This window comes from Crotalus tigris, unplaced genomic scaffold, assembly GCF_016545835.1.
Source record: "Crotalus tigris isolate CLP2741 ecotype Arizona unplaced genomic scaffold, ASM1654583v1 scf7180000019068.10715455, whole genome shotgun sequence".
Lineage (NCBI taxonomy): Eukaryota > Metazoa > Chordata > Lepidosauria > Squamata > Viperidae > Crotalus > Crotalus tigris.
This window is the reverse complement of record NW_024097358.1, coordinates 2,418,826-2,430,962: the sequence shown is the minus strand read 5'-3', so window position 1 is coordinate 2,430,962 and position 12,137 is coordinate 2,418,826. Positions and strand designations below refer to the sequence as shown.

General features: G+C 38.5%; 1 protein-coding gene and 1 long non-coding RNA gene across 3 annotated transcripts in view; one reads left to right on the top strand and one right to left on the bottom strand.

Annotated features, from left to right (window-relative positions):
- Nucleotides 1-12,137, top strand: part of NTRK3 (neurotrophic receptor tyrosine kinase 3) — a 295,014-nt gene that overhangs the window by 38,543 nt on the left and 244,334 nt on the right. The gene's annotated exons all lie outside the window — the stretch shown is intronic.
- On the bottom strand, nucleotides 2,285-9,351 carry LOC120315087. The gene is made up of 3 exons (XR_005558596.1): nucleotides 9,232-9,351; nucleotides 4,862-4,914; nucleotides 2,285-2,441 (listed from the first exon to the last, which is right to left on the bottom strand). It is a non-coding gene; the product is annotated as an uncharacterized LOC120315087 (long non-coding RNA).

Below are 12,137 nucleotides of genomic sequence, written 5' to 3'. Positions count from 1 at the left end.
AAGTATACAGTTTCCAGTGCTGAAAACCAAAGTTTCTTAAACAATACAGAACCACATGGAAATTGTATACTTTGCCTGACTGCCTGCCTGCTTGTCTGTCCATCCGTCCATGTCCCTTGTAGCTGGGCATAATATATGACAAAAACAATATAGCAGAAAGATATTTAGATTAAAACCATTAGCTGTAGTTAAATGGTTAATAATGAAGTGAGACATTCACTCTTGGTATAAAAATAACAAATGGAAATGAGAAGCTAAATTAAAATGAGTCTTAAGATCAAGGTTGTATCTGTGTATTCATTTGGAAATGGAGTTCCAGGTGTACTTAAAATTTTCCTTAATTCTGTGCAACTTCGTAGAGCTCTGGGAACAGGTCACCAAATGTTAATTGGGTGTTCTCTAAAACGAATTCTGATATCTTGTTCCAATAATTCATGCTGCTGGTTTCCTGAGGCTGCTATTCTTCAAGTTGTGAGCAGGTGCCCCATTTGCAGAGTTTTCTTAGAGTCCAATTGCATTCGTACCTTATATTCTTCTTTAGGGATGTATAAATTGGCACATATCTTTTCTGGGTCAATTTGACATGTATTCAATCATAATTCTGTGCTATCCAATTATTGCCTCATTATGCAAACTTTTCTTTAATAAAGTCACATTTTAGATGTGCCTATGTAAGAGCTTCAGAATTTGGAAAAAAGGCACCCTTTGAGGCTATGTTCCTCTTTGCATATTAACCCAGAAAAAAATGAATTACATTGATTCATATAAAAATGTGGATCAAATGTGTTTAATCAACTCACCACCATCAATGATGGGCAGATTTGGATGAAAATTGGGTTTTAGAAGAGTACATTAAAGTGGTTTGCATGTTTATACGTGAGGAATAAGTTAGGAATACTTGATAAGTTGCCTTTACTTTTACAAACCACTTTGATTACTAATGTTTTCTTTTTGTCACTTGTGATGGCTCTCTTGCTAGAGTTACCTTTACTCTAAAATATAATGGAATGGATGGAAGCCAATCAAGGAAAGACCCAACCTGGAACTAAGGAGAAATTTCCTGACAGTTAGAACAATTAATCATTGGAACGACTTGCCTCTAGGAATTGTGGATGCTCCAACATTGGAGATTTTTAGGAAGAGATTAGACAGCCATTTGCCTGAAATAGTATAGGGTCTTGTGCTTGTGCAGGGGGATAGACTAGAAGTCCTCCGAAGTCCCTTCCAACTTTATCATTATGTTTAAAAAAATTCAATGTTTGTTTATTGATTTATTTAAACAATAGCAATAACCATAGGTGGTGTTCAAGGCCATAAAAACCAAGCAGGAATAAAATTAAAACACCAGCATTCCAGAGAAATGGATTTATGAAAGTCTGGGGTTAAAAAAACCCTGAACTTATTCTCACTTTGGTTTTACTGCTGATTTTTTTTTAATAGCAATCTCAGGGGTCATGTAATATCCCAGCCCAAGTCTTTTAGCCCATAACCAGATTTCAAATACCTTACAAAAGTCTAAGAAGCTGAATCTTCTCTATGTTAGTCTCCTGTTGAAATCTTTGTTATATGGAAGCTACATAAAGAAGTTTCATTTCATTCTCTTTTTTTATAATTCTCCTCCAACATCCACTTGTCACTGTAATCCTTTATTTTTATATTGTTTCCTTTTGTTTCTATTTTTTTTTACTATAATTGACTATAATTCTGGTTGGACTATAATCCTGTTTGTAACAATAGGAAGTCATGTATAATTATGATAATGGTAATAAACAGCTTGATTCTTTGGGCAGCATGTAGGCATATAACTGTATCCCAATTTGCAAATGTAGGATTCTCACCTATCAGGATGGGAAGATTCTTCCACAAATGGAAAGTTGTTTTTTTCTGACATCACTTTGTTTTCATAATTGTATGGAGCCATATATACTCTAAACTCTATAAGATCCTTGGTGCAATTGGCTTTCTTGCAAACATTTCATTACCAAACTAGACAACATCATCACATCTAAATATAGTATTTCTACGTGGGTACAATTAAAGCATGCAGGGACCTCTGAAAGAAGCATCCCAAAAAGAATTTTTCGCTTGAACCCACTGCCACGCCTTCTTTTCAGAGAAGGAATAATGATGCAATGGTCAGTCTGAGAAGGAAAGTGATTGTCTTTTACAACAGCTATTTGGAGTTGACTTTGACCAGCAGGTGACAGCTCGTGTACCCTGAAGAGCCCACTGTTGGAGCTGAAAAAACCGAGCTTTAGAAAAACAGTTTGGAAGTTGAGGGAAATGTTTTCCTTTATTTTATTTTACGCAATCATTCTCCTTGTCCAGGGTGACAGAAGAAAGCTCTTGCTAAAACTCATGTTTCGCACACACGCCATCTTTGGAATAACCTTCAGCAATAAGTCTCCTGCAGGAATGGTTGAGGAGTCTGAAGAGATTTCCTTAAGAATAAAAGAGACTAATTAACAGGAACTATGCTGCTTGATAGCTGGAGTCTCTAAAAGTGCTATTTGTAGCTGAAACCACAATGAGACTTTAGGCTAAAAAAAACTTTCTTGCTGATTGCTGATACAACATCTGAAACAAATTCCCAGACTTGCAGTGCTTGTCCCCATAACTCTTGCCAAGTCCCCTCTGGGAACTGGCTTCCTCAGCCAGGCTTATATCCTGGTGGATTCCTGAACTTCAATCTCTGTTCCATTCTCTTCCCCGTTTATTACTTTCCTGGGTTTATTCGAGAGCCTGCATTTTCCTGAATCTTGTCTTATGAGCAACTAAGCCAAGTCCTTTCAATTCAGCAAGAACACAATTAGCTATGGTTCTAAGCAAGAGAGGGAAGGCGAGTTATAAACATACAGAACTGTTGTGTGCTTGCCCTCGTAATTTTCCCCAGACTTTAATATATAGCAGTTTTTTTTTTTATTTGCAAAGCTCCACATTTTAGAATGTGCTAAGACCTACAAGTGGATAGAGAAGACAGAGAACTGGCCCGGCCAGCATAAAACCCCAATCCATCCTCAATTGATTTTAACTTCTTTCCACTGATAAACTGATTTCTTCATCTCCCTTCTCTGCCTTATCAAGTCTGAAGGCTACTAAACATATCCTTAAATTTATTGCTGAGGATGGAACTGCCCCAAAAACTGGGCTGAGAGCATTACAGACTGCATATGCACCTGTTAGCTGTATATTTGCAAACAAACAAAGAGCATGCAAAATGCTACGGTCCCATCTATAACCCTACATGCTGGCTCCCTTATGGCACCTGCTGGTGTGTGGCCTGTAATTACTATTCCTTATGCTCCAATGATTATCAGACCATCCTAGGCATTGCTACCTGCTCATGTAGTTTTTCAGTTCCAATTTATAACCCTGGGGTCCTTAGACTTCAGGGTAATTAGGTGTAATTATCTTTGGATAATCTGGTGTTGGGCACAGTTCTTGTGTCTCCTGCTGTTCATTTCCCTTGTCTGGGAACCACAAGCCATGTTCCTCAGATAGTATTGGCTGGAACCATGTCTGGAGAACATCTCCCAGGGAACAGTTATTGTTTGTTTGGTACAAGTCTGATTAACTGGTGCTTCTTGTAGTCCATGTTTATCTTAATAATCATCTCCAAATCCATAATCAAAAATATAATCTATCAGTGTTATAAGGGGTATTTGCCCCTTTGTGCTAGAATGTATGCTCCATACTAGACCCATAATCTTTGAGATCTAGTTCCATTTTACATTTCAACCTTCTATGGAAGGATTATTTTTTTAAAAAACCCTGCTTTTTAAGTTCTCTATGAGAACAATTTCCTGACAATAGCATGACTTTCAGCCCTTGGCCTGTGTAGCACATCACTCTGATGAGTCATTAGGCAAGGTCAATTACTTAGTTTAATATTTAGGACTTAAACTGGTCAGAGAACCGAGTTTTGTCTTTATCTTCAAAGGATGATTCCTAAGAGAACTTTATAGCCTTGCATAAACCTCAGAAAGCTCTGGAGATGTCCTCTGGAGAATAAATTCCTCCAATGATGGAAAAGTGGTCCATGATAAACAAAATTGCTTGACTAGGCATAAGGGTTCAGTTAGCTTTGAGTGTTGCTGAGCGAACAATCTGTTACCTACGTGGAAGAAAAATCTAGTCAGCAAATCTGAGTGTTCTACTTAAGATTGTGTAGATATCTTCAAATATCAACTTTGTTGGACATTCAAGTGAAGCACCTCGACAGTATCAGCAGTGAAGTAAAATGGCACCCCTTCTATCAGTGTTATTTTGCTTAGTACAAATGCTTCTATAAACTGCTCTAAAATGGAGGTAGATTCATCTAGCTTTGACTTCATAAAAACACTTCATTAAGGAGACCACTTGCAATTCATGCATCTCTGCTTATTTTATGACAGCTATCTGCTCTTTTTTTTTGTCTCTTTTACCTATTGCTCACTTTGCCTTGAGGTTCTTTCTCCGACTTTACTTCGCATTGCTGCAAAACTCAGTAATAGACAACATATCCCACAGGTGAGATAATCCTTGCTATGCAATGTCCTTTAACATTTTAACACATTCTCTAAAATTGAAGGTGGTTATGCTTCACACTTGCTCTAATAGAAGATTTATCTGGCTTGTTTAAAATTGGTTTCCGTGTAGCGTATTTAGAAAGGGCCTAATGCTCCCACTGGGATGAACTGTGACAAAATCCCAACTAGAAACAGACCACAGCTTATTAAAAGAAAGCATGTTTGGATGTAATGAATGCCAGGTATAACCTCAGTAACTCTAATTTGAAAAGAAGGACTAAGAGGGACAGGATAGCAGTGATTCAATATCTAAGGGCTACCACCAGAGAAGGTCAATCTATTCTCCAAAGTACCTGAAAGCAGGACAAGAAGCAATAGATGGAAACCAGTCAGGGAGAGAAGCAACCTAGAACCAAGGAGAAATTTCCTGACAGTTAGAACAATTAATCAGTGGAAAGACTTGCCTCTAGAAGTTGTGGGTACTCCAATCCTGGAAGTTTTTAAAGAAGAGATTGGACAACAATTTGTCTGAAATGGTATAGGGTTACCTGCTTGAGCAAGGGGTTGGGCCGGAAGACCTCCAAGTCTGTTATTCTGTTACTAGGATAAATTCAACAGTTTGAGAAAAGCATTCCCAAAATTATTTTGTGAAAGAATATATCCATCTTGTACCTAAGAGCAATATGACTGTATCCCTCCCAGCTTTTCTATCTCCACTTGCCCCAAGCTATGGAAGACACATCATCTCCTCCAACCCATTGCTTGTGGAAATCACTCAGCCCAAAATTGGCAAGCACTGCAGTGATGCAAGAGAAGCCATGCCAAACAACTTGCTTTTCCAACTTCTCCATATTCTCATCAAAGCCCAAAGAGTTTCCTGCTCATGCAGAACCTTTTATTGGCTTGGCAGAGGAGAGATAGAATATAGAGATTTTGGTTCAATGTCATTTGAAGGGTTTTAATGAAGCACAAACCACATTATCTCCAGAGGGTTGATTAAGTCAATGTGCACAGAACTGTTCTGCATTATCTGATTTTCTTTCCCCCTAGTACCTTATGGTTTCTAGTAGACATTTTTGCAATTTTAACAAGCTGCTCAATGCTTTCCCCTCCCCCCTTGGCTTTGAATTATTGTTGCTCTCTGAGAAATAATAACAAAAAGCATAAATATTCTGCTAGATATGATCCAATGACTTTTATTTATTTTTGCTGTGTACTCATTAGTTCTCTTTCTGCTAACACAGTCAATGCTATCCAAGAAGAGGTTTTTGCTCAAAAATGCAGATGAGCAATGCAGAAGGAGAGGAAAGTCAACATGTAATTCAGATGTGACAAAAGCAGCTATCTATATGACTTGTTTTTAACTTATACCATCTTTGGTATTCTTTGTTGGAGTCTGCAGATAATCTTGGCATCTTTATAGACCTGGAATTTCTGAAGCTGACTCCCACACTTACAATATTTCTATGAGTAGAAGAGAAATATTGAAAAATAGAACTAAATTTGTCCCAGATTCCCATGTAGATGCAAATATCCGTGCGTATCGTACAATTATACAGTGGCACTTTTATTTTAAAATCCTCTGCCTTGCCACCTTTCTTAAGTACAAGAAATTGGGTCATCCCTTTCACTGAAGCACTTCTCAGGTGTGGGAGTTGCACTTCTGAATTTTGGAAAAGTAGGTCATCCCTACCTGAGGCCTGGGGCAGCTAGTCCATAGGAAGCTACCTCATAATCAAATAAATGGACTTTCCTGATCAGTGCTACTCCTCCAAGCCTGCATGGAACTTTTTTCTAACCTATAAATGGGATAAACTTTAGAAGAAGCAGGAACAACCTTTATCTGAAAAATCATATACTTTATTATTGAGCAATGTTGTTTTCTCAGAAGATACAGACCTCTTTTGCACAAAGGACACTGCCTTCCCTGGAATCCAGATGCCTTAATAGCAGAAGACACTGTTAACTGACGATGCTGGTCTACTACTGTCATAATAATTTGATTGATGTTGATTGGGAACGGCATGAGGGTTCATCCAGACCAGGTCTAGAAGGAGCCCAAGAAATGAGTTTGTAATGGGGAGAAAGAACAAGAGGAAGATGACTCAACCAAGACAATAGATAAAGGGAGGGAAGAAGCACATTTAGACTTGCAAGGTTCTGTTACTATAAACCTATATGGCAATAAAGGTAGTACAGTGGTACCTTGGTACTCATCATTAATTGGTTCTGGGAGGTGTGATGAGTATCAAAAATAATGTGTACCAAACAAATATTTTCCATGAGGTATAATGTAGTGAGTCACAAGGCAGTCAACAGCAATAAGTTCTAGCTTGGGTGTTCAGCACCAAATGATGAGTACCGGGACAACATTTTCATGTTAAAATGTGTTGAGTACCAAATTTGATGAAGTTTCAAAGCAGTTGAGTATCAAGGTACCCTTGTATTAGCAAGCATGATTTTGGTTTCCTAGTCTAATCTCCCTAGAAGTACTGACTGGGTCTGAGGACTTGAGTTCAATTCTGTTTCTAAAATACATTTCAGTTTCTGTGTTTTGAACACATGGAAGTTCCGAATGTAAGCTGGTGTCCAATTCCATAATTCCTTTCCTCCTCTTCCTAGTGCAACTATGTCTAGGCTCAATGAAATAGTGGGGATCTTTCAGGCTGAGTGTCTGAGACGGAATTTTATTTTGCTTTGATGTTTCACCAGCAGTTGTGGCTGGCATCTTTGTGATGTAGCTCTAGGCAGCTTATGGGCAACTGAACTGGGCTGATTGGGCTTTTCTGGTTGAACCTGGTGAAGCCTAGCTTCCTTCACCTGTCTCTTGGAAATGGCAAAAACAGAGCAAGATGAAAAATACATTTTTTTCCACTCTTTTCTCCAAAATCTAATACTAGAAGTGTTGGTAATAATGAGCAATCTGTGAGCTATGACTTAAATACATTTTGAATTCTTCGTTACATCACATCTCTCTAATTACCTCCTGGCCTTATCATTGAATTCTTGCATTATAATTATAAAAATATATATATGGCAATTCCCATACTCTCTCTCCAACTTCAAATCCTGGATGTACCCTGGGTTTAAATTTGCTTTTTTTGCACCATCTCTCTCCCCAAACTTGGTCCCCCCCCAAAAAAAACATATGCAACTGTAGGTCACCAAAAGTTTGCTGTCTTGATTTAATCTCTCTAGCAGTAATTGAAGCCTTTAAGTCATCACTCAAACCACCTGCCAGTTTGCATTATGTTCCTAGTCAATCACAAGTAGATATGATTAAAAGAAAGATGTCTAGATTTTTATTTTTTTAAAAAATGCTGTTCTAATGATTCAAAGCTAACCTTAGGTAATTTGTTATTTATGTTGCATTTCCCCAGAAATAAAGTGAGATCTTTTCCTTTCCTTTCCTTTCCTTTCCTTTCCTTTCCTTTCCTTTCCTTTCCTTTCCTTTCCTTTCCTTTCCTTTGCTTTGCTTTGCTTTGCTTTGCTTTGCTTTGCTCATTATAAGAATGAAAGTAAAGGGAAAGAAGTAAAGACTAATTATTATAGGAGGGGTATGGAATGCCTGGAGATTTTTTGAAGAACATAATTGTTTGCAGTTAAATTTTTTCCCTTTAAACTTTGGAGGTTACTCTAGTTTATGGAGAACCAAGATCGGAGAAATGGATTTCTTTACTATACGTTCAGGGCAACTGAGATATATATTAAATTTTAGATTATTATAAGAAAATAACTTTGGCCTTTGAATGGACGAGGGTGGGGAAAAACACTCTGAAAAGTAGTGTGTACAAAAACCGATGGCAAAAACTAAATTTGGAAATTAGTTTATTTTAAGTTTTATTACAATTAAATTTAAAGAAGTGGTGAAATGGTAGCCTAGGTTTCAAGGAGAGAGGGTCTGCATTCCAGAGGACCAAAGGATAGCAAAGTTTAGATAGTTTGTTTAGGACTAACGGGGTCAAATAGTTCCTTTTTAGAAGTTCTTAGAGTATATATTTAATGATGCTAGTAGTTTCTTTAGTTTGAGAGATTTCTGTCCATAGGTGAGGAACAGTAAAGAAAACTTAGATACAAGTCTATGTGTTTTTCTTCGACTTTGGAGCCTGACATAAGTTGACATGTTATACATTAACATGTTCCCCATCTATCATCCTAAAATGTGCCAAAATAGAATAGAATTTAGAATTTAGAATTTAGAATAGAATAGAATAGAATAGAATTAGAATGAATGGAATGGAATGGAATGGAATAGAATAGAATAGAATAGAATAGAATAGAATAGAATAGAATAGAATAGAATAGAATAGAATAGAATAGAATAATAAAGTTGGAAGGAACCTTGGAGCTTTTCTAGTCCAACCCCCTACTTAGGCAGGAAACCATATTTGCTCCTGCACAGGTACGCTAGCCACCACCAGCATCACACCAGACTAGTGGCTTTTTTGCACATGCTTGCTCCAGCGGCCCGTTTGCACGGGCACCAACAGCCCATTTGCACATGCGCACAGGTGTCAGCACGCTGCCGTAGGTGCACACAGCTCTCTTGAGCACGTGCACACACGCTAGCCCTGCTGCCATGCACGGACCCATTTGCATGTGCATGTGTGTGGGCCGTGCACATGCACACGTCCCTGCTCCTCCCTTTCCTTCTGGGCCACCAAGCTGTAAAAGTTGGGGGAACTCTGCTCTATGGTATGAAACAGAAAATGTTGAAGCCTACCAGGCTGCAGTGTCCCATCTGTGTCTGTTTGCTTGCTGCTGCCTCTGTTTCAGTGAGAACCATGTTGCATAAATAAGCGTGAAGGACAGGAATGGAGAAAAAAAGGTCAGGATATTGATGGAGTCAAAATACTGGCGTAGCATAAACAAGTATTTTTAGATGCTATAATTGCAGCAAAGCAGTGTCATTTTTCCCCTCGTCGGAGTTTGCGTATCAAATACATCTTGGCTTGTGATAATGATAATGATTGCCACACTTCAATATTTATAGGAACTGATGCTTCCTCCTTGAGACTGGCAAGTGTGTCGGGCTCTGTCTCCCCTTCACAGATCAAATGCACGGCAAATTGTCATGTGTCACTCTTTATTTGGAAATGTTGAATCCCTTGAGATTCTACATTGTGACTGATGACCAAAAGTTTTTGTCCCAGGTTTTGAGATCTTCCCGGTGTCTCAGTAGATTCTTTATGATCTTCAATTTGAAAATTCCAAACCTAGGAGGCAAATAACGATCACTTGATATTTACCCAGAAGATCTGTGATGAAAATACAGTTGTATCTGAACACAGTTTCCACATTGCATAGGATCAACAATTTTTAATAGAACAAGTTCGAAATTTTATGGTATTCTATAACTATGTTCAGCTGAATTTCCATTGCTGACCTTCTAAGCCAGTTCATGGCACTTGGTGTTTAGCAAAGAAGGTGGCAGTGTCTTTTTTGTCCTCCAAGGTCCTAAATTTTGAAAACTTGCAGAATGTTTTGTGTCTTAATACATAGTGGTACACGTTGACCCAGAAAGGAAAAACCTCTCTACAATGGAGAAAAGATAAAGGATACAAATTCATATATGTATGTATGTATGTATGTATGTATCTATGTATGTATGTATGTATATAATTTTAATAAATACCAACTTTGATTTAAATAGATGGTCAAGACATCTCAGCAGAGCTAGTATCCTATGTACTTGCTCAGTTTGCTACCCAAGCTATAACAGCTGATGGGGATAGTTTTAGCATATGTAGCCTTTAATATCTGAGATTCTTCTTGTGCTCTAGATGGGAAAATACATGGTTCTGGGTAGTTTCTAACTTTCATAGCAGCTCTAAGGTAGGTAGATGGCTGCATTTTTGCTTAGAAACATCTACACATTGGATGAATAGCTCTGTGCAGGTCAACACAACCAATGAATTCTAATATGCTATGTTTCCAAGGATTATTCATGTGGGCTGTTGAGGTGTACAGTTTCCAGCTGTCTTTTAGGCAGTGGTGGGATTCAGCCGGTTCGCACCACTTCGGCAGAACTGGTAGCTAATTTGTTGTTTCCCAGGCACAGAATGGACTTCGGGAAGCGGCATCCACACAGAGAACCAGTTGTTGACCTATTTGAATCCCACCACTCCTTCCTTCCTTCCTTCCTTCCTTCCTTCCTTTCTTCCTTCCTTCCTTCCTTCCTTCCTTCCTTCCTTCCTTCCTTCCTTCCTTCCTTCCTTCCTTCCTTCCTTCCTTCCTCCTCCCTCCCTCCCTCCTTCCCTCCTGTGGTAGGATTCAGCCAATTTGCACCACTTCGGCAGAACCGATAGCCAATTTTTTGTTGCCCACTGTTTTTAGGCTTTTACTGCCTTAGGTCAGAAGGTGTCCTCCCATGCTACTTGTTGGGAAGTCTGGCTTATTCAGTTTGCTCTTCTCAGTGTCACATAAGCTGTATTGATAGATTAATCTTACATTGTTGTGACTAAACAGCCCTGCAATTTTTTTCCCTACTGTTCGGTGTAATCTGTTTTGACAGCTGTATCATTAGTTTATATTTGTTGCACTCTCATTCACTATATTGGCTTTGTGGAGTTCTTAACGTCAGTATTTTTATGCTACCACAGCATCTTTTGCACAAGCGCCGATTCCACCCCAAACAAGCTTTGCTTTTGGGGCCCGTGAAAAATGGAATAGTGATTCTGACGTTAAGGAGAGATGGAATAAATGTTGACTATGGAGATTCTCAGCCATCCAGGTCATGGTTGTCCCAAAGTTGCTTTTTTTTTTCAAGAGGCCACTGGACTTTCTTTGTTTTTCCTTGAAGAGGTTTCGCTTGCTCATCCAAGAAGCTTCTTCAATTCTGGCTGAATGGTGAGGAATGGAAGGGTTCCACTCAGGAATATAAATTCTTCCATTCCCTACCATTCAGTCAGAACAAAAGAAGCTTCTTAGACGAGAAGCAAAACCTCTTCAAGGAAAAACGAAGAAAATCCAGTTGCCTCTTTAAAAAAAGCCCCTTTGGGAGAGATGGAGTATGAGTAGAGAGTCATGATGAGAAAGGGAATAAAGGTCTTTGTGTGAGAACTCCACTGAATTTTTATGGACAATTCTGGGGGCGTTGACCTCCTCAAGTTAGTATGTTTACGCATGCAAACAGCCTTATAATTGGTTGCTCTGCTTGATATTGCTTCGGCATATTTTTATAAAACTTAGAGAGGTTTACCAATTAGTGATCTTGTATCTTAAGTTTATCCAGATTGGTGTTCTCTAGAGCTATTAAGGCTATAATTCCCAGAATCCCTAATTAACATATCTGGAGGACATTAGTTTGAAGGACATTAATGTAAGTGTTGTGGTGAAGATTTCTTATGCTAATAGAATCTTTTTTTTTTTTTTGAGCTGGAACAATTGAATCACTGGCTTATGCCAAGCTGCAGTGTGATTTTACAGATATTCCTCTCAATAAACTCTTAACACGTCTTATACATTTCACTTCTTATACATTTCACTGGCCAGTCAGGTGACCCTTATGACCTGTACTTTTGTTGATCAGGGCTCAAAGGTTAAGTCTGATGTAGCTTTTCCATGATAACTTGAGAATTTGCCTACGATTAGCAGCCTGCTAATTTGTTTTTGATTGGTTTAGCTGCC